Raw genomic sequence first — 25,985 nt, 5'->3', positions numbered from 1 at the left:
ACGGAAGGGAGAAGAAACCAGGACGAGAGAGAGAAGAGACCAAGACACAAGAGACGGAAGGGAGAAGAGACCAAGACAAAAGAGACAGAAGAGAGAAGTCAGGACGAGAGAGAGAAGAGACCAAGACACAAGAGACGGAAGGGAGAAGAAACCAGGACGAGAGAGAAGAGACCAAGAGAAGAGACGGAAGGGAGAAGAAGCCAGGACGAGAGAGAGAAGAGACCAAGACACACGAGACGGAAGGGAGAAGAAACCAGGACGAGAGAGAAAAGAGACCAAGAAACAAGAGACAGAAGGGAGAAGAAGCCAGGACGAGAGAGAGAAGAGACCAAGACACAAGAGACGAAAGGGAGAAGAAACCAGGACGAGAGAGAGAAGAGACCAAGACACAAGACACAGAAGGGAGAAGAAACCAGGACGAGAGAGCAGAGACCAAGACACAAGAGACGGAAGGGAGAAGAAACCAGGAAGAGAGAGGAGAGACTAAGACACAAGAAACAGAAGGGAAAAGAGATCAAGACACAAGAGACAGAAGGGAGAAGAAACCAGGACGAGAGAGAGAAGAGACCAAGAGAAGAGACGGAAGGGAGAAGAATCCAGGACGAGAGAGAGAAGAGACCAAGAAACAAGAGACAGAAGGGAGAAGAAGCCAGGACGAGAGAGAGAAGAGACCAAGACACAAGAGACGGAAGGGAGAAGAGACCAAGAGAAGAGATAGAAGGGAGAAGAATCCAGGACGAGAGAGAGAAGAGACCAAGACACAAGAGACAGAAGGGAGAAGAATCCAGGACGAGAGAGAGAAGAGACCAAGACACAAGAGACAGAAGGGAGAAGAATCCAGGACGAGAGAGAGAAGAGACCAAGACACAAGAGACAGAAGGGAGAAGAATCCAGGACGAGAGAGAGAAGAGACCAAGACACAAGAGACAGAAGGGAGAAGAATCAAGGACGAGAGAGAGAAGAGACCAAGACACAAGAGACAGAAGGGAGAAGAATCCAGGACGAGAGAGAGAAGAGACCAAGACACAAGAGACAGAAGGGAGAAGAAACCAGGACGACAGAGAAAAGAGACCAAGACACAAGAGACGGAAGGGAGAAGAAACCAGGATGAGAGAGAGAAGAGACCAAGACACAAGAGACAGAAGGGAGAAGAAACCAGGACGAGAAAGAGAAGAGACCAAGACACAAGAGACGAAAGAAACCAGGATGAGAGAGAAGAGACCAAGACACAAGAGAAAGAAGGGAGAAGAATCCAGGGCAAGAGAGAGAAGACACCAAGACACAAGAAACAGAAGGGAAAAGAGACCAAGACAAAAGAGACAGAAGGGAAAAGAGACCAAGACACAAGAGACAGAAGGGAAAAGAAACCAGGAAGAGAGAGAAGAGACCAAGACAAAAGAGACAGAAGGGAAAAGAGATCAAGACACAAGAGACGGAAGGGAGAAGAAACCAGGAAGAGAGAGAAGAGACCAAGACACAAGAGACAGAAGGGAAAAGAGATCAAGACACAAGAGACAGAAGGGAGAAGAAATCAGGACGAGAGAGAAGAGACCAAGACACACGTGATGGAAGGGAGAAGAAACCAGGACGAGAGAGATAAGAGACCAAGACACAAGAGAAGGAAGGGAGAAGAGACCAAGACACAAGAGACAGAAGGGAGAAGAAATCAGGACGAAAGAGAAGAGACCAAGACACACGTGATGGAAGGGAGAAGAAACCAGGACGAGAGAGAGAAGAGACCAAGAGAAGAGACAGAAGGGAGAAGAAACCAGGGCAAGAGAGAAGAGACCAAGACACAAGAGACAGAAGGGAGAAGAAGCCAGGACGAGAGAGAGAAGAGACCAAGACAAAAGAGACAGAAGGGAGAAGAAGCCAGGACGAGAGAGAGAAGAGACCAAGAGAAGAGACAGAAGGGAGAAGAAGCCAGGGCAAGAGAGAGAAGAGACCAAGACACAAGAGACAGAAGGGAGAAGAAACCAGGACGAGAGAGAGAAGAGACCAAGACACACGTGATGGAAGGGAGAAGAAACCAGGACGAGAGAGAGAAGAGACCAAGACACAAGAGACAGAAGGGAGAAGAAACCAGGACGACAGAGAAAAGAGACCAAGACACAAGAGACGGAAGGGAGAAGAAACCAGGATGAGAGAGAGAAGAGACCAAGACACAAGAGACAGAAGGGAGAAGAAACCAGGAAGAGAGAGAAGAGACCAAGAAACAAGAGACAGAAGGGAGAAGAAACCAGGATGAGAGAGAGGAGAGACCAAGAGAAGAGATAGAAGGGAGAAGGAGCCAGGACGAGAGAGAAGAGACCAAGACACAAGATACAGAAGGGAGAAGAAGCCAGGACGAGAGAGAGGAGACCAAGACACAAGAGACAGAAGGGAGAAGAAGCCAGGACGAGAGAGAGAAGAGACCAAGACAAAAGAGACAGAAGGGAGAAGAAGCCAGGACGAGAGAGAGGAGACCAAGACACAAGAGACAGAAGGGAGAAGAAGCCAGGACGAGAGAGAGAAGAGACCAAGACAAAAGAGACAGAAGGGAGAAGAAACCAGGACGAGAGAGAAGAGACCAAGAGAAGAGACGGAAGGGAGAAGAAGCCAGGACGAAAGAGAGAAGAGACCAAGACACACGAGACGGAAGGGAGAAGAAACCAGGACGAGAGAGAGAAGAGACCAAGAAACAAGAGACAGAAGGGAGAAGAAACTAGGACGAGAAAGAGAAGAGACCAAGACACAAGAGACAGAAGGGAGAAGAAACTAGGACGAGAAAGAGAAGAGACCAAGACACAAGAGACGGAAGAAACCAGGACGAGAGAGAGAAGAGACCAAGACACAAGAGACAGAAGGGAGAAGAATCCAGGACGAGAGAGAGAAGAGACCAAGACACAAGAGACAGAAGGGAGAAGAATCCAGGACGAGAGAGAGAAGAGACCAAGACACAAGAGACAGAAGGGAGAAGAATCCAAGACGAGAGAGAGAAGAGACCAAGACACAAGAGACAGAAGGGAGAAGAAACCAGGACGACAGAGAAAAGAGACCAAGACACAAGAGACGGAAGGGAGAAGAAACCAGGATGAGAGAGAGAAGAGACCAAGACACAAGAGACAGAAGGGAGAAGAAACCAGGACGAGAAAGAGAAGAGACCAAGACACAAGAGACGGAAGAAACCAGGACGAGAGAGAGAAGAGACCAAGACACAAGAGACAGAAGGGAAAAGAGACCAAGACACAAGAGACAGAAGGGAGAAGAAGCCAGGGCAAGAGAGAGAAGAGACCAAGACACAAGAGACAGAAGGGAAAAGAGACCAAGACACAAGAGACAGAAGGGAGAAGAAACCAGGAAGAGAGAGAAGAGACCAAGACACAAGAGACAGAAGGGAAAAGAGATCAAGACACAAGAGACGGAAGGGAGAAGAAACCAGGAAGAGAGAGAAGAGACCAAGACACAAGAGACAGAAGGGAAAAGAGATCAAGACACAAGAGACGGAAGGGAGAAGAAACCAGGAAGAGAGAGAAGAGACCAAGACACAAGAGACAGAAGGGAAAAGAGATCAAGACACAAGAGACGGAAGGGAGAAGAAGCCAGGACGAGAGAGAGAAGAGACCAAGACACAAAAGACAGAAGGGAGAAGAAACCAGGACGAGAGAGAGAAGAGACCAAGACACAAGAGACAGAAGGGAGAAGAAACCAGGACGAGAGAGAGAAGAGACCAAGACACAAGAGACAGAAGGGAGAAGAAACCAGGACGAGAGCGAAGAGACCAAGACACACAAGAGACAGAAGTGAGGAGAGACCAAGACAAGAGAGAGAAGAGACCGAGACTAAGAAAATACAGAAGAGAGAAGAGACCAAGAGAAGATACAGAAGGTAGAAGAGAAAAAGACACAGAAACAGAAGGGAGAAGAGACCAAGACATAGAAGAGAGACAGAAGGGAGAAGAGAGCAAGACCAAGAGAAGAGACAAAAGGGAGAAGAGACCAAGACCAAGAGACAGAAGGGAGAAGAGACCAAGACTGAGACAAGAAACAGAAGGGAAAAGAGAGAGGTATAGCAGACTAAGCTAGAGAGAAAAGACAGAAACAGAATAGACAGAAGGAAGAGAAGAGACAAAGAAGACGACACGCAGACGTAGAAGAGATAGAAATAAGAAGATACCAAAACACAGAAAAAACACAAGGAGAAGAGAAGAATTCAGGATCTTTCTCCTGCTCTACATTCATACTGTCTGCATTCAGGCTGGACTGGTGGTGGCCACTGCTCCAATTCACTAGCCATCTCTGGTTGACATGAATGGGCGACCACCACAAGTCTCGCCTACATTCAGACTGGCTATGAGCAGGAGAAAGGTCCCGCGTTCTTCTCTTTGTCCCCAGGTGAATTATGTAGGGGCCCCCCATCCCCCATGTGATTCAGGAGATATTGTTAGCACATACACTGACCATATGACGCTATTTCTATCCTGTCCATCAGATCACCTACCACAGGCCATTAATATCAATGAATTTGCAGAACACTTGGTAGTGAACTGGAACATATCAGCCCAAACAGTGGCGTGGCCCATCTCAGGCCAAGGGATTGGTCACCGCAGTTATAATCAGGAGGTCGTCATCCAGACACTGATCCTGACCAGCAAGACAAGACAGACAACAGCTAAGCAGAAGTTTCTTTATGTTCCGTCACCTCCACCGTGCTCTTCATGCTCAGTTTCCTTCCCCATTTCCTCTCATAGGGGTTGTACAAGACTCTGGAGCCAATGGGTCTCCACTATCTATTCCCACCCATACAGAAGATAACCGTCTCCTGTATGAGTACTGGATAGATAGGGTGAGAAGATCCCTACCCTCCATGATTTTCTCATTGATGACCAGATTGACTCGCACCTCCAGGTGTTCCCACCAATGAATACCAGATGACTACAGTAACCCCTATTGGCCTCCATACGATGGGTTAGGCACAGAGCCCTACATGTCCCGGCGTTCACATCCTTAAGAAGGATTTGTGACACATGTACTGGACCTGCCCCTCAAGCCCCAGTTTCGTACAAGTGTCACTAAGATTTTGTCTGAGTTGAGATTCATCTCCATCCCAGTGTCCTGAGCCCCCAAACCGGCCTACTGGACTGGACCATTCATCTGGCAGTCTACTTCTGGCACACAAGATGGTATAATCCTGCCACACATGGCACATGTCAAAACTCAAGATTAACCAAATTATCACAGGAGTTGCCCCGGCAAGACAGAACAGATATGGGTAATATGGTGCGAGTCCCTACACATGAACTATATACAGCTGGCCTGTACAAGTCTCTACGAGAGCAAGAATTACCATCTCTACCTGGTCAGAGATAGCGAAATCCTGTACATTGTCCTGTAGGGGATGAATGTTACATATAGCTATGTCCTGTATGTTGTCCCGTCACTGCCAGGTATAGGGGATGAATGTTACATATAGCTATGTCCTGTATGTTGTCCCGTCACTGCCAGGTATAGGGGATGTATGTTACATATAGCTATGTCCTGTACATTGTCCTGTCACTGCCAGGTATAGGGGATGAATGTTACATATAGCTATGTCCTGTACATTGTCCTGTCACTGCCAGGTATAGGGGATGTATGTTACATATAGCTATGTCCTGTACATTGTCCTGTCACTGCCAGGTATAGGGGATGAATGTTACATATAGCTATGTCCTGTACATTGTCCTGTCACTGCCAGGTATAGGGGATGAGTGTTACATATAGCTATGTCCTGTACACTGTCCCGTCACTGCCAGGTATAGGGGATGAATGTTACATATAGCTATGTCCTGTACATTGTCCCGTCACTGCCAGGTATAGGGGATGAATGTTACATATAGCTATGTCCTGTACATTGTCCTGTCACTGCCAGGTATAGGGGATGAATGTTACATATAGCTATGTCCTGTACATTGTCCTGTCACTGCCAGGTATAGGGGATGAATGTTACATATAGCTATGTCCTGTACACTGTCCCGTCACTGCCGGGTATAGGGGATGAGTGTTACATATAGCTATGTCCTGTACATTGTCCTGTCACTGCCAGGTATAGGGGATGAATGTTACATATAGCTATGTCCTGTACATTGTCCCGTCACTGCCAGGTATAGGGGATGTATGTTACATATAGCTATGTCCTGTACATTGTCCTGTCACTGCCAGGTATAGGGGATGAGTGTTACATATAGCTATGTCCTGTACATTGTCCCGTCACTGCCAGGTATAGGGGATGAGTGTTACATATAGATATGTCCTGTACATTGTCCCATCACTGCCAGGTATAGGGGATGTATGTTACATATAGCTATGTCCTGTACATTGTCCCGTCACTGCCAGGTATAGGGGATGTATGTTACATATAGCTATGTCCTGTACATTGTCCTGTCACTGCCAGGTATAGGGGATGAGTGTTACATATAGATATGTCCTGTACATTGTCCCGTCACTGCCAGGTATAGAGGATGTATGTTACATATAGCTATGTCCTGTACATTGTCCCGTCACTGCCAGGTATAGGGGATGAATGTTACATATAGCTATGTCCTGTACATTGTCCCGTCACTGCCAGGTATAGGGGATGAGTGTTACATATAGCTATGTCCTGTACGTTGTCCTGTCACTGCCAGGTATAGGGGATGTATGTTACATATAGCTATGTCCTGTACACTGTCCCGTCACTGCCAGGTATAGGGATGAATGTTACATATAGATATGTCCTGTACATTGTCCTGTCACTGCCAGGTATAGGGGATGTATGTTACATATAGCTATGTCCTGTACATTGTCCTGTCACTGCCAGGTATAGGGGATGAGTGTTACATATAGCTATGTCCTGTACATTGTCCTGTCACTGCCAGGTATAGGGGATGAGTGTTACATATAGATATGTCCTGTACATTGTCCTGTCACTGCCAGGTATAGGGGATGAGTGTTACATATAGCTATGTCCTGTACATTGTCCTGTCACTGCCAGGTATAGGGATGAATGTTACATATAGATATGTCCTGTACATTGTCCTGTCACTGCCAGGTATAGGGGATGTATGTTACATATAGCTATGTCCTGTACATTGTCCTGTCACTGCCAGGTATAGGGGATGAATGTTACATATAGCTATGTCCTGTACATTGTCCTGTCACTGCCAGGTATAGGGATGAATGTTACATATAGCTATGTCCTGTACATTGTCCCGTCACTGCCAGGTATAGGGGATGAATGTTACATATAGCTATGTCCTGTACACTGTCCCGTCACTGCCAGGTATAGGGGATGAGTGTTACATATAGCTATGTCCTGTACATTGTCCCGTCACTGCCAGGTATAGGGGATGAGTGTTACATATAGCTATGTCCTGTACATTGTCCTGTCACCCCCAGGTATAGGGGATGAGTGTTACATATAGCTATGTCCTGTACATTGTCCTGTCACTGCCAGGTATAGGGGATGAGTGTTACATATAGCTATGTCCTGTACATTGTCCTGTCACTGCCAGGTATAGGGGATGTATGTTACATATAGCTATGTCCTGTACATTGTCCTGTCACCCCCAGGTATAGGAGATGAATGTTACATATAGCTATGTCCTGTACACTGTCCTGTCACCGCCAGGTATAGGGGATGTATGTTACATATAGCTATGTCCTGTACATTGTCCTGTCACCCCCAGGTATAGGAGATGAATGTTACATATAGCTATGTCCTGTACATTGTCCTGTCGCTGCCAGGTATAGGGGATGTATGTTACATATAGCTATGTCCTGTACATTGTCCCGTCACCCCCAGGTATAGGGGATGAGTGTTACATATAGCTATGTCCTGTACACTGTCCCGTCACTGCCAGGTATAGGGGATGAGTGTTACATATAGCTATGTCCTGTACATTGTCCTGTCACTGCCAGGTATAGGGGATGAGTGTTACATATAGCTATGTCCTGTACATTGTCCTGTCACTGCCAGGTATAGGGATGAATGTTACTTATAGCTATGTCCTGTACACTGTCCCGTCACTGCCAGGTATAGGGGATGAGTGTTACATATAGCTATGTCCTGTACATTGTCCTGTCACTCCCAGGTATAGGGGATGAATGTTACATATAGCTATGTCCTGTACATTGTCCTGTCACTGCCAGGTATAGGGATGAATGTTACATATAGCTATGTCCTGTACACTGTCCCGTCACTGCCAGGTATAGGGGATGAATGTTACATATAGCTATGTCCTGTATGTTGTCCCGTCACTGCCAGGTATAGGGGATGAGTGTTACATATAGCTATGTCCTGTACATTGTCCTGTCACTCCCAGGTATAGGGGATGAATGTTACATATAGCTATGTCCTGTACATTGTCCTGTCACTGCCAGGTATAGGGGATGTATGTTACATATAGCTATGTCCTGTACATTGTCCTGTCACTGCCAGGTATAGGGGATGTATGTTACATATAGCTATGTCCTGTACATTGTCCTGTCACTGCCAGGTATAGGGATGAATGTTACATATAGCTATGTCCTGTACACTGTCCCGTCACTGCCAGGTATAGGGGATGAGTGTTACATATAGCTATGTCCTGTACACTGTCCCGTCACTGCCAGGTATAGGGGATGAGTGTTACATATAGCTATGTCCTGTACACTGTCCCGTCACTGCCAGGTATAGGGGATGAGTGTTACATATAGCTATGTCCTGTATGTTGTCCTGTCACTGCCAGGTATAGGGGATGAGTGTTACATATAGCTATGTCCTGTACATTGTCCCGTCACTGCCAGGTATAGGGGATGAATGTTACATATAGCTATGTCCTGTACATTGTCCTGTCATCCCCAGGTATAGGGGATGAATGTTACATATAGCTATGTCCTGTACATTGTCCTGTCACTGCCAGGTATAGGGGATGTATGTTACATATAGCTATGTCCTGTACATTGTCCTGTCACTGCCAGGTATAGGGGATGTATGTTACATATAGCTATGTCCTGTACATTGTCCTGTCACTGCCAGGTATAGGGATGAATGTTACTGTCACGGGATGGTTAGTCTATACTATAGGCAATGTGTAATATATATTTCATGTGGAATGTATTCTCTAACCTGTTGTAAACATCAGTGTGTAGTTGGCTGATTCGGGTCTAGTGTGTTAGCACATTGTATGCAAATCCCTCTAACTAGTGAGGACCAGTGAGGACAATGGGTGGAGATAATCTGATCAGTGTCTCCAAGAAGATGTTGGACTGTGCATTGTTCAAAAGAGACAGGGAGTCTGCTCTCCTTGGTATAGGTGAGGGGGGAAGGATCTGTGACTCAGCCCTTCCCACCTACAGATAGAGGAAGTAACAGTTTAGTATATAGTTGTAGCTAGCAGTTAGTATGTGTTAGCCGGCCTGTGCACAGCTCTGCAGAGAGCCAGGACTTAGTTACAGGACCAAGGAACCAAAGTTATCATTGGATTGTGACTTCTGTGGACTTATTGTTATTACGGTTGATGTGACCGCCACCGGCTACTAACTTTGTGGATTACAATAAATTGCTGTTGTCTCCAGACCTCTTGCGTCCGTGTTGATTCAAAAGACCATCCGGAGGAAGACGTATACTTTTGCTCCGTTACAACTGGTGGCAGCGGTGGGATCAACAGCGGACAGCGAGATGGACTACAGCAGCCCAGCGATTAATGGAGCCACAACCTCAGAATACAGGAACTGGACTATGGCAAGTCTACAAGTAAGGGCCCGGGAACTAAACCTGAGTTACCAGGGAAGAACGAAAGAGCAACTGATCGAGGCACTGGAGGAGATGACCCTGCAAAGCGACCATGAGGAGGGCTTCCCCCAGGAGACTGGAGAGATACGGGAGTGGCAGGTACAGACCCAAAAGAGCAGATGGGTTGTTTTGTATGAGGAGGAATTGGCAGTGCTGGGGCTAGAAGCAACTGCAGAGCAAAGGAGTAGAGCGTTACAGAGGGCTCAGGAAACGGAGAAGGAGGAACAGAGAATGGCGCATGAAAAGGAAAGAATGGCGCATGAAATGCGAATGGCTGAGATAACTACGCGGAATTATAATCAAACGTCGACCCCCAGCCCAACAGTGAGAGAACCACCATATGTCTCCCATAAACACTTCAAGACCTTTGAGGAAGCGGCTGGGGATGTTGATGGATATTTTCAGGACTTCGAACACCAGTGCCGCCTGATGGAAGTCCCAGAGAAGGATTGGGTCCGGTATCTGGTGGGGCATCTACGAGATGGGGCTGCGGAAGCTCTCAGAGCCATGGACCCTAGTGATCAGCGGGACTATGAGGCCATTAAAAGAGCGGTGCAGAAGTATTATGCAGTCACTCCAGAGACCTACCGAGTTCAGTTCCGCTCTTTGTCTTACAATGGGGGAAGCTCCTTCCACATGTTCGCCCACAAGTTGAAGCAAGCATGCAAGCGCTGGCTAGAAGGAGAGGGGGCTGTCACAGTCGATAAGATCCTCCAAGTCATACTTAAGGAACAGTTCTTTTCCCAGTGCCCCGCTGAGATCCGTGAGTGGGTGCTGGAACGGAACCCAGCCACAGTGGAGCAAGCTGCTTCCCTTGCAGATGAGGGCCTGACCATCAAGCCGCAGTGGAAGAGGTTGTTTGCAGAGGAGCGGAAAACTACCACAGTCCGCCAGACACCCTTCAGCCAGCCACCCACCTTTCGTGTCCGGCCTCAGGATTACAATTCCCCCTCTACCCCTGCCCAGCCCATCGGCCTCCAGCTATGAACAACCCTGTCCCTAGACAACGACCCACTGGAAGAATGCTAGAGCGCAGATGTTTTGGTTGCGGGCGGCCTGGACATTTGCAAGCTAGTTGCCCTGCTAACATGGGGGCACGGGCCACCGTGGCATCCCGGCCTATTCACTACCTGGGAACCACCCCTAGGACAGAAAGTTTGGCCCCATTTCCAGATGACTCCATGAATGACCCATCTGTTCCACCTCCAGGGGTCTATGGGATTCAGCCTTCCGCCACACATCCCGCAAACCTTCAGAGGAAGCACTTGCAGGAGGTCCTACTGGATGGCCGAACAGTTGTTGGATTCCGGGACTCGGGAGCTTTCCTAACGGTAGCGGACCCCCGAGTTGTGCGACCCGAGGCCCTAGAGGAGGGCCCTGGCATTTCTATCAAGTTGGCAGGGGGTACTCAAAGACGTATTCCTAAAGCTACCGTGGAACTCGACTATGGTTATGGACCAAAACGATGCACAATTGGTGTGATGAGCGGGCTGCCGGCCGATGTTCTGTTAGGCAACGATGTTGGAAATCTACAGTGCCACTTTGTGGGAGCAGTGACCCGAAGCCAAGCTCAGGGAGAAGCCAACATGGATCCACCGGATTTTCTGACAGATGCCAGCCCTTCAACCCTACAACTTTACCATTCAGTACCGCCGAGGGAACCAACACCAGAACGCAGATGGGTTATCCCGGCAGGAGGACATATGAGCTATAGAGACTGATGTGCATTCCCCAATTTACCTGTGTAGGCCAATTGTGTCATGCACATGTTTTGAGAGGGGGAGGGGTTGTCACGGGATGGTTAGTCTATACTATAGGCAATGTGTAATATATATTTCATGTGGAATGTATTCTCTAACCTGTTGTAAACATCAGTGTGTAGTTGGCTGATTCGGGTCTAGTGTGTTAGCACATTGTATGCAAATCCCTCTAACTAGTGAGGACCAGTGAGGACAATGGGTGGAGATAATCTGATCAGTGTCTCCAAGAAGATGTTGGACTGTGCATTGTTCAAAAGAGACAGGGAGTCTGCTCTCCTTGGTATAGGTGAGGGGGGAAGGATCTGTGACTCAGCCCTTCCCACCCACAGATAGAGGAAGTAACAGTTTAGTATATAGTTGTAGCTAGCAGTTAGTATGTGTTAGCCGGCCTGTGCACAGCTCTGCAGAGAGCCAGGACTTAGTTACAGGACCAAGGAACCAAAGTTATCATTGGATTGTGACTTCTGTGGACTTATTGTTATTACGGTTGATGTGACCGCCACCGGCTACTAACTTTGTGGATTACAATAAATTGCTGTTGTCTCCAGACCTCTTGCGTCCGTGTTGATTCAAAAGACCATCCGGAGGAAGACGTATACTTTTGCTCCGTTACAGTTACATATAGCTATGTCCTGTACATTGTCCCGTCACTGCCAGGTATAGGGGATGTATGTTACATATAGATATGTCCTGTACACTGTCCCGTCACTGCCAGGTATAGGGGATGAGTGTTACATATAGCTATGTCCTGTACATTGTCCCGCCACTGCCAGGTATAGGGATGAATGTTACATATAGCTATGTCCTGTACATTGTCCCGTCACTGCCAGGTATAGGGGATGAATGTTACATATAGCTATGTCCTGTACATTGTCCCGTCACTGCCAGGTATAGGGGATGAATGTTACATATAGCTATGTCCTGTATATTGTCCTGTCACTGCCAGGTATAGGGGATGAATGTTACATATAGCTATGTCCTGTACATTGTCCTGTCACCCCCAGGTATAGGGGATGAATGTTACATATAGCTATGTCCTGTACACTGTCCCGTCACTGCCAGGTATAGGGGATGAATGTTACATATAGCTATGTCCTGTACATTGTCCTGTCACTGCCAGGTATAGGGGATGAGTGTTACATATAGCTATGTCCTGTACATTGTCCCGTCACTCCCAGGTATAGGGGATGAATGTTACATATAGCTATGTCCTGTACATTGTCCTGTCACTGCCAGGTATAGGGGATGAATGTTACATATAGCTATGTCCTGTACAGGAATGGAGGAGAGGAGGAGGGGTAGTGAGGAGAGGGATCACAGGACCCCTAAAGCACAAAACTCACTCAGGGAAAGTTCCCACTGAGTTTTTTGGTCAGGATTTTAAGGCCATAAAGATGGCTCCAATTGAAATCAATGGCGGCTGGTCAGCTGCTCATTCTTCAGGTGGAGTCGCCTCCCTCCTCCCGACTAGGCCCATTCATTGGGAGTAATCTGGAGCGCAGTGTGCAGTGCACCGGCTTTCAGTCACGGCTACCTAGTTTTTGGTCCAGAACCTGAGGCGGCCTCCGTATGAACTAACCCTAATACCAAAACAGTGACAGGCAACCAGAAATGCAGGACAGGGGTTGAGAAGAAATGTTGGGGGTAAAGCCGACTCTCAGACAAGACAGAACTCCCACCACCTCCAGTCCAGCTCCGGAGACTGAGCAACGCCAACTAAACTCTCCAACCAAACAGAGCCAGGAATCCTGCTTGGTAACAACGAAAACTGGCGCGGACTGAAGCCAGAAGTATACGGACCCCACAAAGACCGGATAGGATGATGACACCTGAAGCCGCATCTACTGAGACACCCAGCCAGCTGGAGTATACACTGAGGCCGAAACCCAACAGCTCAGAGGCAAAGAGAACGACCAGAGAGTCACAGGACTCCGGCTCAAATCCTCAGACAAACACACAACAAATATACAACATCTCAGGTCCTGACAGTCGTACCCTACACCCTGCAAAGAGCAAGGGACGATGACCTGACAACAGACTGTAAGGGTTTCCAGTAAGATGTACAATAGAGGGATCGCACCACTGTGCTTGTCCCTGCAGACAAGTGGCGTCTACAAAGGGCTTGAGAAGTCGGCACACTTCCCTTAGGAGATTCCAATGACGTATCTTGTAGTAACACTTTGTCCCTCGTCTGCTTCATGCAATAATCGTTCACCACCTTCTGCTGCTCGCGCAGACGCTCCAGTATGTATAAGGTGAAGATTCACAGAGTTGGGACCAAATCAAGCAGGGTGGTTTTTGCCACTTAAGATCAGCTGAAATACACAGAGATTTTCCTGACCATGAGGGGCACCGCTTTTATATCACTAAACAGGTTAATAAAGTGGCAAACCACCAATGAATGGACGTGCGGCATACAGGGACCATGTGTCATGGGTCCTAACTGCGGAGCAGTAACAATATTGGTGCCATTGTAGCGGGTAACACTGCCCAGGTGGAGTTGGTGAGGAGCCATCCAGCGGGACACAGTGAAGCAGCTCCTCCTCCGCTGTACGGCTCCTCTGATCCAGACACGTTCATTGTGACACCGCATGGTAGTGCTTCCACCCATGAAACGGGGGAGGGGGAGAGGAGGAAGAAGCTTGTCCTGGTGAAGATGGTGATGTGAAATGGTCCAGAGAAGACAATCCAGAGGAGACAGATGGGCACTGCATAGTACTGGAACTGGGCCTGCACAATCAGGGTGGAACTAGCACCTGGCCATGTTGCATTACTGGATTGTGGCTACTGTCACTCAAGACATAGACCCAGTGACAGGTAGACTGTGGAAAATATTCTCCTCTATGACGGACAGGCTCATCAGTGGGAGGTAGACAGTGGAGAGGAGTCTCCTCTATGGCGGACAGGCTCTTCAGTATAACGTAGACAGTGCAGAGGAGTCTCCTCTATGACGGACAGGCTCTTCAGTAGAACGTAGACAGTGGAGAGGAGTCTCCTCTATGACGGACAGACTCATCAGTGGGAGGTAGACAGTGCACAGGAGTCTCCTCTATGACGGACAGGCTCATCAGTGGGAGGTAGACAGTGCACAGGAGTCTCCTCTATGATGGACAGTCTCATCAGTGGGAGGTAGACAGTGCACAGGAGTCTCCTCTATGACGGACAGGCTCACCAGTGGGAGGTAGACAGCGCAGAGGAGTCTCCTCTATGACGGACAGGCTCATCAGTGGGAGGTAGACAGTGCAGAGGAGTCTCCTCTATGACGGACAGGCTCATCAGTGGGAGGTAGACAGTGGAGAGGAGTCTCCTCTATGACGGACAGGCTCACCAGTGGGAGGTAGACAGTGCAGAGGAGTCTCCTCTATGACGGACAGGCTCACCAGTGGGAGGTAGACAGTGCAGAGGAGTCTCCTCTATGACGGACAGGCTCATCAGTGGGAGGTAGACAGTGCAGATGAGTCTCCTCTATGACGGACAGGCTCTTCAGTAGAACGTAGACAGTGCAGATGAGTCTCCTCTATGACGGACAGGTTCATCAGTGGGAGGTAGACAGTGCAGAGGAGTCTCCTCTATGACGGACAGGCTCATCAGTGGGAGGTAGACAGTGGAGAGGAGTCTCCTCTATGACGGACAGGCTCACCAGTGGGAGGTAGACAGTGCAGAGGAGTCTCCTCTATGACGGACAGGCTCACCAGTGGGAGGTAGACAGTGCAGAGGAGTCTCCTCTATGACGGACAGGCTCATCAGTGGGAGGTAGACAGTGCAGATGAGTCTCCTCTATGACGGACAGGCTCTTCAGTAGAACGTAGACAGTGCAGATGAGTCTCCTCTATGACGGACAGGCTCTTCAGTAGAACGTAGACAGTGCAGAGGAGTCTCCTCTATGACGGACAGGCTCATCAGTGGGAGGTAGACAGTGCAGAGGCGTCTCCTCTATGACGGACAGGCTCACCAGTGGGAGGTAGACAGCGCAGAGGAGTCTCCTCTATGACGGACAGGCTCATCAGTGGGAGGTAGACAGCGCAGAGGAGTCTCCTCTATGACGGACAGGCTCACCAGTGGGAGGTAGACAGCGCAGAGGAGTCTCCTCTATGACGGACAGGCTCACCAGTGGGAGGTAGACAGTGCAGAGGAGTCTCCTCTATGACGGACAGGCTCATCAGTGGGAGGTAGACAGTGCAGATGAGTCTCCTCTATGACGGACAGGCTCTTCAGTAGAACGTAGACAGTGCAGATGAGTCTCCTCTATGACGGACAGGCTCTTCAGTAGAACGTAGACAGTGCAGAGGAGTCTCCTCTATGACGGACAGGCTCATCAGTGGGAGGTAGACAGTGCAGAGGCGTCTCCTCTATGACGGACAGGCTCACCAGTGGGAGGTAGACAGCGCAGAGGAGTCTCCTCTATGACGGACAGGCTCATCAGTGGGAGGTAGACAGCGCAGAGGAGTCTCCTCTATGACAGACAGGCTCACCAGTGGGAGGTAGACAGTGCAGAGGAGTCTCCTCTATGACGGACAGGCTCATCAGTGGGAGGTAGACAGTGCAGATGAGTCTCCTCTATGACGGACAGGCTCTTCAGTAGAACGTAGACAGTGCAGATGAGTCTCCTCTATGACGGACAGGCTCTTCAGTAGAACGTAGACAGTGCAGAGGAGTCTCCTCTATGACGGACAGGCTCATCAGTGGGAGGTAGACAGTGCAGAGGCGTCTCCTCTATGACGGACAGGCTCACCAGTGGGAGGTAGACAGCGCAGAGGAGTCTCCTCTATGACGGACAGGCTCATCAGTGGGAGGTAGACAGCGCAGAGGAGTCTCCTCTATGACGGACAGGCTCATCAGTGGGAGGTAGACAGTGGAGAGGAGTCTCCTCTATGATGGACAGGCTCTTCAGTATAACGTAGACAGTGCAGAGGAGTCTCCTCTATGACGGACAGGCTCATCAGTGGGAGGTAGACAGTGGAGAGGAGTCTCCTCTATGACGGACAGGCTCTTCAGTAGAACGTAGACAGTGCAGAGGAGTCTCCTCTATGACGGACAGGCTCATCAGTGGGAGGTAGACAGTGGAGAGGAGTCTCCTCTATGATGGACAGGCTCTTCAGTATAACGTAGACAGTGCAGAGGAGTCTCCTCTATGACGGACAGGCTCATCAGTGGGAGGTAGACAGTGGAGAGGAGTCTCCTCTATGACGGACAGGCTCTTCAGTAGAACGTAGACAGTGCAGAGGAGTCTCCTCTATGACGGACAGGCTGATCAGTGGGAGGTAGACAGTGCAGAGGAGTCTCCTCTATGACGGACAGGCTCACCAGTGGGAGATAGACAGCGCAGAGGAGTCTCCTCTATGACGGACAGGCTGATCAGTGGGAGGTAGACAGCGCAGAGGAGTCTCCTCTATGACGGACAGGCTCATTAGTGGGAGGTAGACAGTGCAGAGGAGTCTCCTCTATGACGGACAGGCTCATTAGTGGGAGGTAGACAGTGCAGAGGAGTCTCCTCTATGACGGACAGGCTCATCAGTGGGAGGTAGACAGTGGAGAGGAGTCTCCTCTATGATGGACAGGCTCTTCAGTATAACGTAGACAGTGCAGAGGAGTCTCCTCTATGACGGACAGGCTGATCAGTGGGAGGTAGACAGTGGAGAGGAGTCTCCTCTATGATGGACAGGCTCTTCAGTATAACGTAGACAGTGCAGAGGAGTCTCCTCTATGACGGACAGGCTCATCAGTGGGAGGTAGACAGTGGAGAGGAGTCTCATCTATGGCGGACAGGCTGATCAGTGGGAGGTAGACAGTGGAGAGGAGTCTCCTCTATGGTGAACTGGCTCTTCGGTATAACGTAGACAGTGCAGAGGAGTCTCCTCTATGACGGACAGGCTCATCAGTGGGAGGTAGACAGTGCAGAGGAGTCTCCTCTATGATGGACAGGCTCTTCAGTATAACGTAGACAGTGCAGAGGAGTCTCCTCTATGACGGACAGGCTCATCAGTGGGAGGTAGACAGTGGAGAGGAGTCTCCTCTATGACGGACAGGCTCACCAGTGGGAGGTAGACAGTGCAGAGGAGTCTCCTCTATGACGGACAGGCTCATCAGTGGGAGGTAGACAGTGCAGATGAGTCTCCTCTATGACGGACAGGCTCTTCAGTAGAACGTAGACAGTGGAGAGGAGTCTCCTCTATGACGGACAGGCTCATCAGTGGGAGGTAGACAGTGCACAGGAGTCTCCTCTATGACGGACAGGCTCACCAGTGGGAGGTAGACAGCGCAGAGGAGTCTCCTCTATGACGGACAGGCTCATCAGTGGGAGGTAGACAGTGCACAGGAGTCTCCTCTATGATGGACAGGCTCTTCAGTATAACGTAGACAGTGCAGAGGAGTCTCCTCTATGACGGACAGGCTCATCAGTGGGAGGTAGACAGTGGAGAGGAGTCTCCTCTATGACGGACAGGCTCTTCAGTAGAACGTAGACAGTGCAGAGGAGTCTCCTCTATGACGGACAGGCTGATCAGTGGGAGGTAGACAGTGCAGAGGAGTCTCCTCTATGACGGACAGGCTCTTCAGTAGAACGTAGACAGTGCAGAGGAGTCTCCTCTATGACGGACAGGCTGATCAGTGGGAGGTAGACAGTGCAGAGGAGTCTCCTCTATGACGGACAGGCTCACCAGTGGGAGGTAGACAGCGCAGAGGAGTCTCCTCTATGACGGACAGGCTGATCAGTGGGAGGTAGACAGTGCAGAGGAGTCTCCTCTATGACGGACAGGCTCACCAGTGGGAGGTAGACAGCGCAGAGGAGTCTCCTCTATGACGGACAGGCTCATTAGTGGGAGGTAGACAGTGGAGAGGAGTCTCCTCTATGATGGACAGGCTCTTCAGTATAACGTAGACAGTGCAGAGGAGTCTCCTCTATGACGGACAGGCTGATCAGTGGGAGGTAGACAGTGGAGAGGAGTCTCCTCTATGATGGACAGGCTCTTCAGTATAACGTAGACAGTGCAGAGGAGTCTCCTCTATGACGGACAGGCTCATCAGTGGGAGGTAGACAGTGGAGAGGAGTCTCCTCTATGATGGACAGGCTCTTCAGTATAACGTAGACAGTGCAGAGGAGTCTCCTCTATGACGGACAGGCTCATCAGTGGGAGGTAGACAGTGGAGAGGAGTCTCATCTATGGCGGACAGGCTGATCAGTGGGAGGTAGACAGTGGAGAGGAGTCTCCTCTATGGCGAACTGGCTCTTCGGTATAACGTAGACAGTGCAGAGGAGTCTCCTCTATGACGGACAGGCTCATCAGTGGGAGGTAGACAGTGCAGAGGAGTCTCCTCTATGACGGACAGGCTCATCAGTGAGAGGTAGACAGTGCAGAGGAGTCTCCACTATGACGGACAGGCTCATCAGTGGGAGGTAGACAGTGCACAGGAGTCTCCTCTATGACGGACAGGCTCATCAGTGGAAGGTAGACAGTGCAGAGGAGTCTCCTCTATGATGGACAGGCTCATCAGTGGGAGGTAAACAGTGCAGAGGAGTCTCCTCTATGACGGACAGGCTCTTCAGTATAACGTAGACAGTGCAGAGGAGTCTCCTCTATGACGGACAGGCTCTTCAGTAGAACGTAGACAGTGGAGAGGAGTCTCCTCTATGACGGACAGGCTGATCAGTGGGAGGTAGACAGTGCAGAGGAGTCTCCTCTATGACGGACAGGCTCTTCAGTAGAACGTAGACAGTGCAGAGGAGTCTCCTCTATGATGGACAGGCTCATCAGTGGGAGGTAGACAGTGGAGAGGAGTCTCCTCTATGATGGACAGGCTCATCAGTGGGAGGTAGACAGTGCTGAGGACTCTCCTCTATGACGGACAGGCTCATCAGTGGGAGGTAGACAGTGCAGAGGAGTCTCCTCTATGAAGGACAGGATCATCAGTGGGAGGTAGACAGTGCTGAGGACTCTCCTATACGACGGACAGGCTCATCAGTGGGAGCTAGACAGTGCACAGGAGTCTCCTCTATGACGGACAGGCTCATCAGTGGGAGGTAGACAGTGCACAGGAGTCTCCTCTATGACGGACAGGCTGATCAGTGGGAGGTAGACAGTGGAGAGGAGTCTCCTCTATGATGGACAGGCTCTTCAGTATAACGTAGACAGTGCAGAGGAGTCTCCTCTATGACGGACAGGCTCATCAGTGGGAGGTAGACAGTGGAGAGGAGTCTCCTCTATGATGGACAGGCTCTTCAGTATAACGTAGACAGTGCAGAGGAGTCTCCTCTATGACGGACAGGCTCATCAGTGGGAGGTAGACAGTGGAGAGGAGTCTCATCTATGGCGGACAGGCTGATCAGTGGGAGGTAGACAGTGGAGAGGAGTCTCCTCTATGGCGAACTGGCTCTTCGGTATAACGTAGACAGTGCAGAGGAGTCTCCTCTATGACGGACAGGCTCATCAGTGGGAGGTAGACAGTGCAGAGGAGTCTCCTCTATGACGGACAGGCTCATCAGTGGGAGGTAGACAGTGCACAGGAGTCTCCTCTATGACGGACAGGCTCATCAGTGGGAGGTAGACAGTGGAGAGGAGTCTCATCTATGGCGGACAGGCTCATCAGTGGGAGGTAGACAGTGCACAGGAGTCTCCTCTATGACGGACAGGCTCTTCAGTATAACGTAGACAGTGCAGAGGAGTCTCCTCTATGACGGACAGGCTGATCAGTGGGAGGTAGACAGTGCAGAGGAGTCTCCTCTATGAAGGACAGGATCATCAGTGGGAGGTAGACAGTGCTGAGGACTCTCCTATACGACGGACAGGCTCATCAGTGGGAGCTAGACAGTGCACAGGAGTCTCCTCTATGACGGACAGGCTCATCAGTGGGAGGTAGACAGTGCACAGGAGTCTCCTCTATGACGGACAGGCTGATCAGTGGGAGGTAGACAGTGGAGAGGAGTCTCCTCTATGATGGACAGGCTCTTCAGTATAACGTAGACAGTGCAGAGGAGTCTCCTCTATGACGGACAGGCTCATCAGTGGGAGGTAGACAGTGGAGAGGAGTCTCCTCTATGATGGACAGGCTCTTCAGTATAACGTAGACAGTGCAGAGGAGTCTCCTCTATGACGGACAGGCTCATCAGTGGGAGGTAGACAGTGGAGAGGAGTCTCATCTATGGCGGACAGGCTGATCAGTGGGAGGTAGACAGTGGAGAGGAGTCTCCTCTATGGCGAACTGGCTCTTCGGTATAACGTAGACAGTGCAGAGGAGTCTCCTCTATGACGGATAGGCTCATCAGTGGGAGGTAGACAGTGCAGAGGAGTCTCCTCTATGACGGACAGGCTCATCAGTGGGAGGTAGACAGTGCACAGGAGTCTCCTCTATGACGGACAGGCTCATCAGTGGGAGGTAGACAGTGGAGAGGAGTCTCATCTATGGCGGACAGGCTCATCAGTGGGAGGTAGACAGTGCACAGGAGTCTCCTCTATGACGGACAGGCTCTTCAGTATAACGTAGACAGTGCAGAGGAGTCTCCTCTATGACGGACAGTGTCACGGGATGGTTAGAGTCTATACTATAGGCAATGTGTAATATATATTTCATGTGGAATGTATTCTCTAACCTGTTGTAAACATCAGTGTGTAGTTGGCTGATTCGGGTCTAGTGTGTTAGCACATTGTATGCAAATACCTCTAACTAGTGAGGACAATGGGTGGAGATAATCTGATCAGTGTCTCCAAGAAGATGTTGGATGGTGCATTGTCCATAGTAGACAGGGAGTCTGCTCTCCTTGGCATAGGTGAGGGGGGAAGGATCTGTGGCTCAGCCCTTCCCACCCCCAGGTATAGGTGTAACAGTTTAGTATATAGTTGTAGCTGGAGTTAGTATGTGTTAGCCGGCCTGTGCACAGCTCTGCAGAGAGCCAGAATTTAGTTACAGGACCAAGGAACCAAAGTTATCATTGGATTGTGACTTCTGTGGACTTATTGTTATTACGGTTGATGTGACCGCCGCCGGCTACTAACTTTGTGGATTACAATAAATTGCTGTTGTCTCCCGACCTCTTGCGTCCCTGTTGATTCAAAAGACCATCCGGAGGAAGACGTATACCTTTGCTCCGTGACTACTGGTTGGCAGCGGTGGGATCAACAGCGGATAGCGAGATGGACTACAGCAGCCCAGCGATTAATGGAGCCACAACCTCAGAATACAGGAACTGGACTATGGCAAGTCTACAAGTAAGGGCCCGGGAACTAAACCTGAGTTACCAGGGAAGAACGAAAGAGCAACTGATCGAGGCACTGGAGGAGATGACCCTGCAAAGCGACCATGAGGAGGGCTGCCCCCAGGAGACAGTAGAGATACAGGAGTGGCAGGTACAGACCCAAAAGAGCAGATGGGTTGTTTTGTATGAGGAGGAATTGGCAGTGCTGGGGCTAGGAGCAACTGCAGAGCAAAGGAGTAGAGCATTACAGAGGGCTCAGGAAACGGAGAAGGAGGAACAGAGAATGGCGCATGAAAAGGAAAGAATGGCGCATGAAATGCGAATGGCTGAGATAACTATGAGGAATTATAATCAAACGTCGACCCCCAGCCCAACAGTGAGAGAACCACCATATGTCTCCCATAAACACTTCAAGACCTTTGAGGAAGCGGCTGGGGATGTTGATGGATATTTTCAGGACTTCGAACACCAGTGCCACCTGATGGAAGTCCCAGAGAAGGATTGGGTCCGGTATCTGGTGGGGCACCTACGAGATGGGGCTGCGGAAGCTCTCAGAGCCATGGACCCTAGTGATCAGCGGGACTATGAGGCCATTAAAAGAGCGGTGCAGAAGTATTATGCAGTCACTCCAGAGACCTACCGAGTTCAGTTCCGCTCTTTGTCTTACAATGGGGGAAGCTCCTTCCACATGTTCGCCCACAAGTTGAAGCAAGCATGCAAGCGCTGGCTAGAAGGAGAGGAGGCTGTCACAGTCGATAAGATCCTCCAAGTCATACTTAAGGAACAGTTCTTTTCCCAGTGCCCCGCTGAGATCCGTGAGTGGGTGCTGGAACGGAACCCAGCCACAGTTGAGCAAGCTGCTTCTCTTGCAGATGAGGGCCTGACCATCAAGCCGCAGTGGAAGAGGTTGTTTGCAGAGGAGCGGAAAACTACCACAGTCCGCCAGACACCCTTCAGCCAGCCAACCACCTTTCGTGCCCGGCCTCAGGATTACAATTCCCCCTCTACCCCTGCCCCAGCCCATCGGCCTCCAGCTATGAACAACCCTGTCCCTAGACAACGACCTACTGGAAGAATGCTAGAGCGCAGATGTTTTGGGTGCGGGCGGCCTGGACATTTGCAAGCTAGTTGCCCTGTTAACATGGGGGCACGGGCCACCGTGGCATCCCGGCCTATTCACTACCTGGGAACCACTCCTAGGACAGAAAGTTTGGCCCCATTTCCAGATGACTCCATGAATGACACATCTGTTCCACCTCCAGGGGTCTATGGGATTCAGCCTTCCGCCACACATCCCGCAAACCTTCAGAGGAAGCACTTGCAGGAGGTCCTACTGGATGGCCGAACAGTTGTTGGATTCCGGGACTCGGGAGCTTTCCTAACGGTAGCGGACCCCCGAGTTGTGCGACCCGAGGCCCTAGAGGAGGGTCCTGGCATTTCTATCAAGTTGGCAGGGGGTACTCAAAGACGTATTCCTAAAGCTACCGTGGAACTCGACTATGGTTATGGACCAAAACGATGCACAATTGGTGTGATGAGCGGGCTGCCGGCCGATGTTCTGTTAGGCAACGATGTTGGAAATCTACAGTGCCACTTTGTGGGAGCAGTGACCCGAAGCCAAGCTCAGGGAGAAGCCAACATGGATCCACCGGATTTTCTGACAGATGCCAGCCCTTCAACCCTACAACTTTACCATTCAGTACCGCCGAGGGAACCAACACCAGAACGCGGATGGGTTATCCCGGCAGGAGGACATATGAGCTATAGAGACTGATGTGCATTCCCCAATTTACCTGTGTAGGCCAATTGTGTCATGCACATGTTTTGAGAGGGGGAGGGGTTGTCACGGGATGGTTAGAGTCTATACTATAGGCAATGTGTAATATATATTTCATGTGGAATGTATTCTCTAACCTGTTGTAAACATCAGTGTGTAGTTGGCTGATTCGGGTCTAGTGTGTTAGCACATTGTATGCAAATACCTCTAACTAGTGAGGACAATGGGTGGAGATAATCTGATCAGTGTCTCCAAGAAGATGTTGGATGGTGCATTGTCCATAGTAGACAGGGAGTCTGCTCTCCTTGGCATAGGTGAGGGGGGAAGGATCTGTGGCTCAGCCCTTCCCACCCCCAGGTATAGGTGTAACAGTTTAGTATATAGTTGTAGCTGGAGTTAGTATGTGTTAGCCGGCCTGTGCACAGCTCTGCAGAGAGCCAGAATTTAGTTACAGGACCAAGGAACCAAAGCTATCATTGGATTGTGACTTCTGTGGACTTATTGTTATTACGGTTGATGTGACCGCCGCCGGCTACTAACTTTGTGGATTACAATAAATTGCTGTTGTCTCCCGACCTCTTGCGTCCCTGTTGATTCAAAAGACCATCCGGAGGAAGACGTATACCTTTGCTCCGTGACAGACAGGCTCATCAGTGGAAGGTAGACAGTGCAGAGGAGTCTCCTCTATGATGGACAGGCTCATCAGTGGGAGGTAAACAGTGCAGAGGAGTCTCCTCTATGACGGACAGGCTCTTCAGTAGAACGTAGACAGTGGAGAGGAGTCTCCTCTATGACGGACAGGCTGATCAGTGGGAGGTAGACAGTGCAGAGGAGTCTCCTCTATGACGGACAGGCTCTTCAGTAGAACGTAGACAGTGCAGAGGAGTCTCCTCTATGATGGACAGGCTCATCAGTGGGAGGTAGACAGTGGAGAGGAGTCTCCTCTATGATGGACAGGCTCATCAGTGGGAGGTAGACAGTGCTGAGGACTCTCCTCTATGACGGACAGGCTCATCAGTGGGAGGTAGACAGTGCAGAGGAGTCTCCTCTATGAAGGACAGGATCATCAGTGGGAGGTAGACAGTGCTGAGGACTCTCCTATACGACGGACAGGCTCATCAGTGGGAGCTAGACAGTGCACAGGAGTCTCCTCCATGACGGACAGGCTCATCAGTGGGAGGTAGACAGTGCCGAGGAGTCTCCTCTATGACGGACAGGCTCACCAGTGGGAGGTAGACAGTGCACAGGAGTCTCCTCTATGACGGACAGGCTCATCAGTGGGAGGTAGACAGTGCAGAGGAGTCTCCTCTATGACGGACAGGATCATCAGTGGGAGGTAGACAGTGCTGAGGAGTCTCCTCTATGACGGACAGGCTCACCAGTGGGAGGTAGACAGTGCACAGGAGTCTCCTCTATGACGGACAGGCTCATCAGTGGGAGGTAGACAGTGCAGAGGAGTCTCCTCTATGACGGACAGGCTCTTCAGTATAACATAGACAGTGGAGAGGAGTCTCCTCTATGACGGACAGACTCATCAGTGGGAGGTAGACAGTGCAGAGGAGTCTCCTCTATGACGGACAGGCTCTTCAGTATAACGTAGACAGTGCAGAGGAGTCTCCTCTATGATGGACAGGCTCATCAGTGGGAGGTAGACAGTGCAGAGGAGTCTCCTCTATGACGGACAGGCTCATCAGTGGGAGGTAGACAGTGCACAGGAGTCTCCTCTATGACGGACAGGCTCATCAGTGGGAGGTAGACAGTGCACAGGAGTCTCCTCTATGACGGACAGGCTCATCAGTATAAGGTAGACAGTGCAGAGGAGTCTCCTCTATGACGGACAGGCTCATCAGTGGAAGGTAGACAGTGCAGAGGAGTCTCCTCTATGACGGACAGGCTCATCAGTGGGAAGTAGACAGTGGAGAGGAGTCTCCTCTATGGCGGACAGGTTCATCAGTGGGAGGTAGACAGTGGAGAGGAGTCTCCTCTATGGTGGACAGGCTCTTCAGTATAACGTAGACAGTGCAGAGGAGTCTCCTCTATGACGGACAGGCTCATCAGTATAAGGTAGACAGTGCAGAGGAGTCTCCTCTATGACGGACAGGCTCATCAGTATAAGGTAGACAGTGCAGAGGAGTCTCCTCTATGACGGACAGGCTCATCAATGGGAGGTAGACAGTGGAGAGAAGTCTCCTCTATGGCGGACAGGCTGATCAGTGGGAGGTAGACAGTGGAGAGGAGTCTCCTCTATGGCGGACAGGCTCATCAGTGGGAGGTAGACAGTGGAGAGGAGTCTCCTCTATGGCGGACAGGCTCTTCAGTATAACGTAGACAGTGCAGAGGAGTCTCCTCCATGACGGACAGGCTCATCAGTGGGAGGTAGACAGTGGAGAGGACTCCTGCACACCCTAACACTTCAGAGATAACACCTACTGTCCCCAGCTCTCCTCACCTGCAGACCCCACTCTCCTCTAAGACTATTCTGAGCTTTATT

At 50.2% G+C, this 25,985-nt stretch overlaps 1 protein-coding gene across 1 annotated transcript in view; it reads right to left on the bottom strand.

The window, feature by feature from the left end:
* The window catches only part of LOC142186458 (disks large homolog 1-like), a 160,412-nt gene that overhangs the window by 106,962 nt on the left and 27,465 nt on the right, over positions 1–25,985 (bottom strand). The gene's annotated exons all lie outside the window — the stretch shown is intronic.

Source organism: Leptodactylus fuscus, unplaced genomic scaffold (genome assembly GCF_031893055.1).
Source record: "Leptodactylus fuscus isolate aLepFus1 unplaced genomic scaffold, aLepFus1.hap2 HAP2_SCAFFOLD_104, whole genome shotgun sequence".
NCBI classification, from domain to species: Eukaryota; Metazoa; Chordata; class Amphibia; order Anura; family Leptodactylidae; genus Leptodactylus; species Leptodactylus fuscus.
The sequence above is the reverse complement of the archived record's forward strand: the minus strand, read 5'-3'. Positions and strand labels throughout refer to the sequence as shown.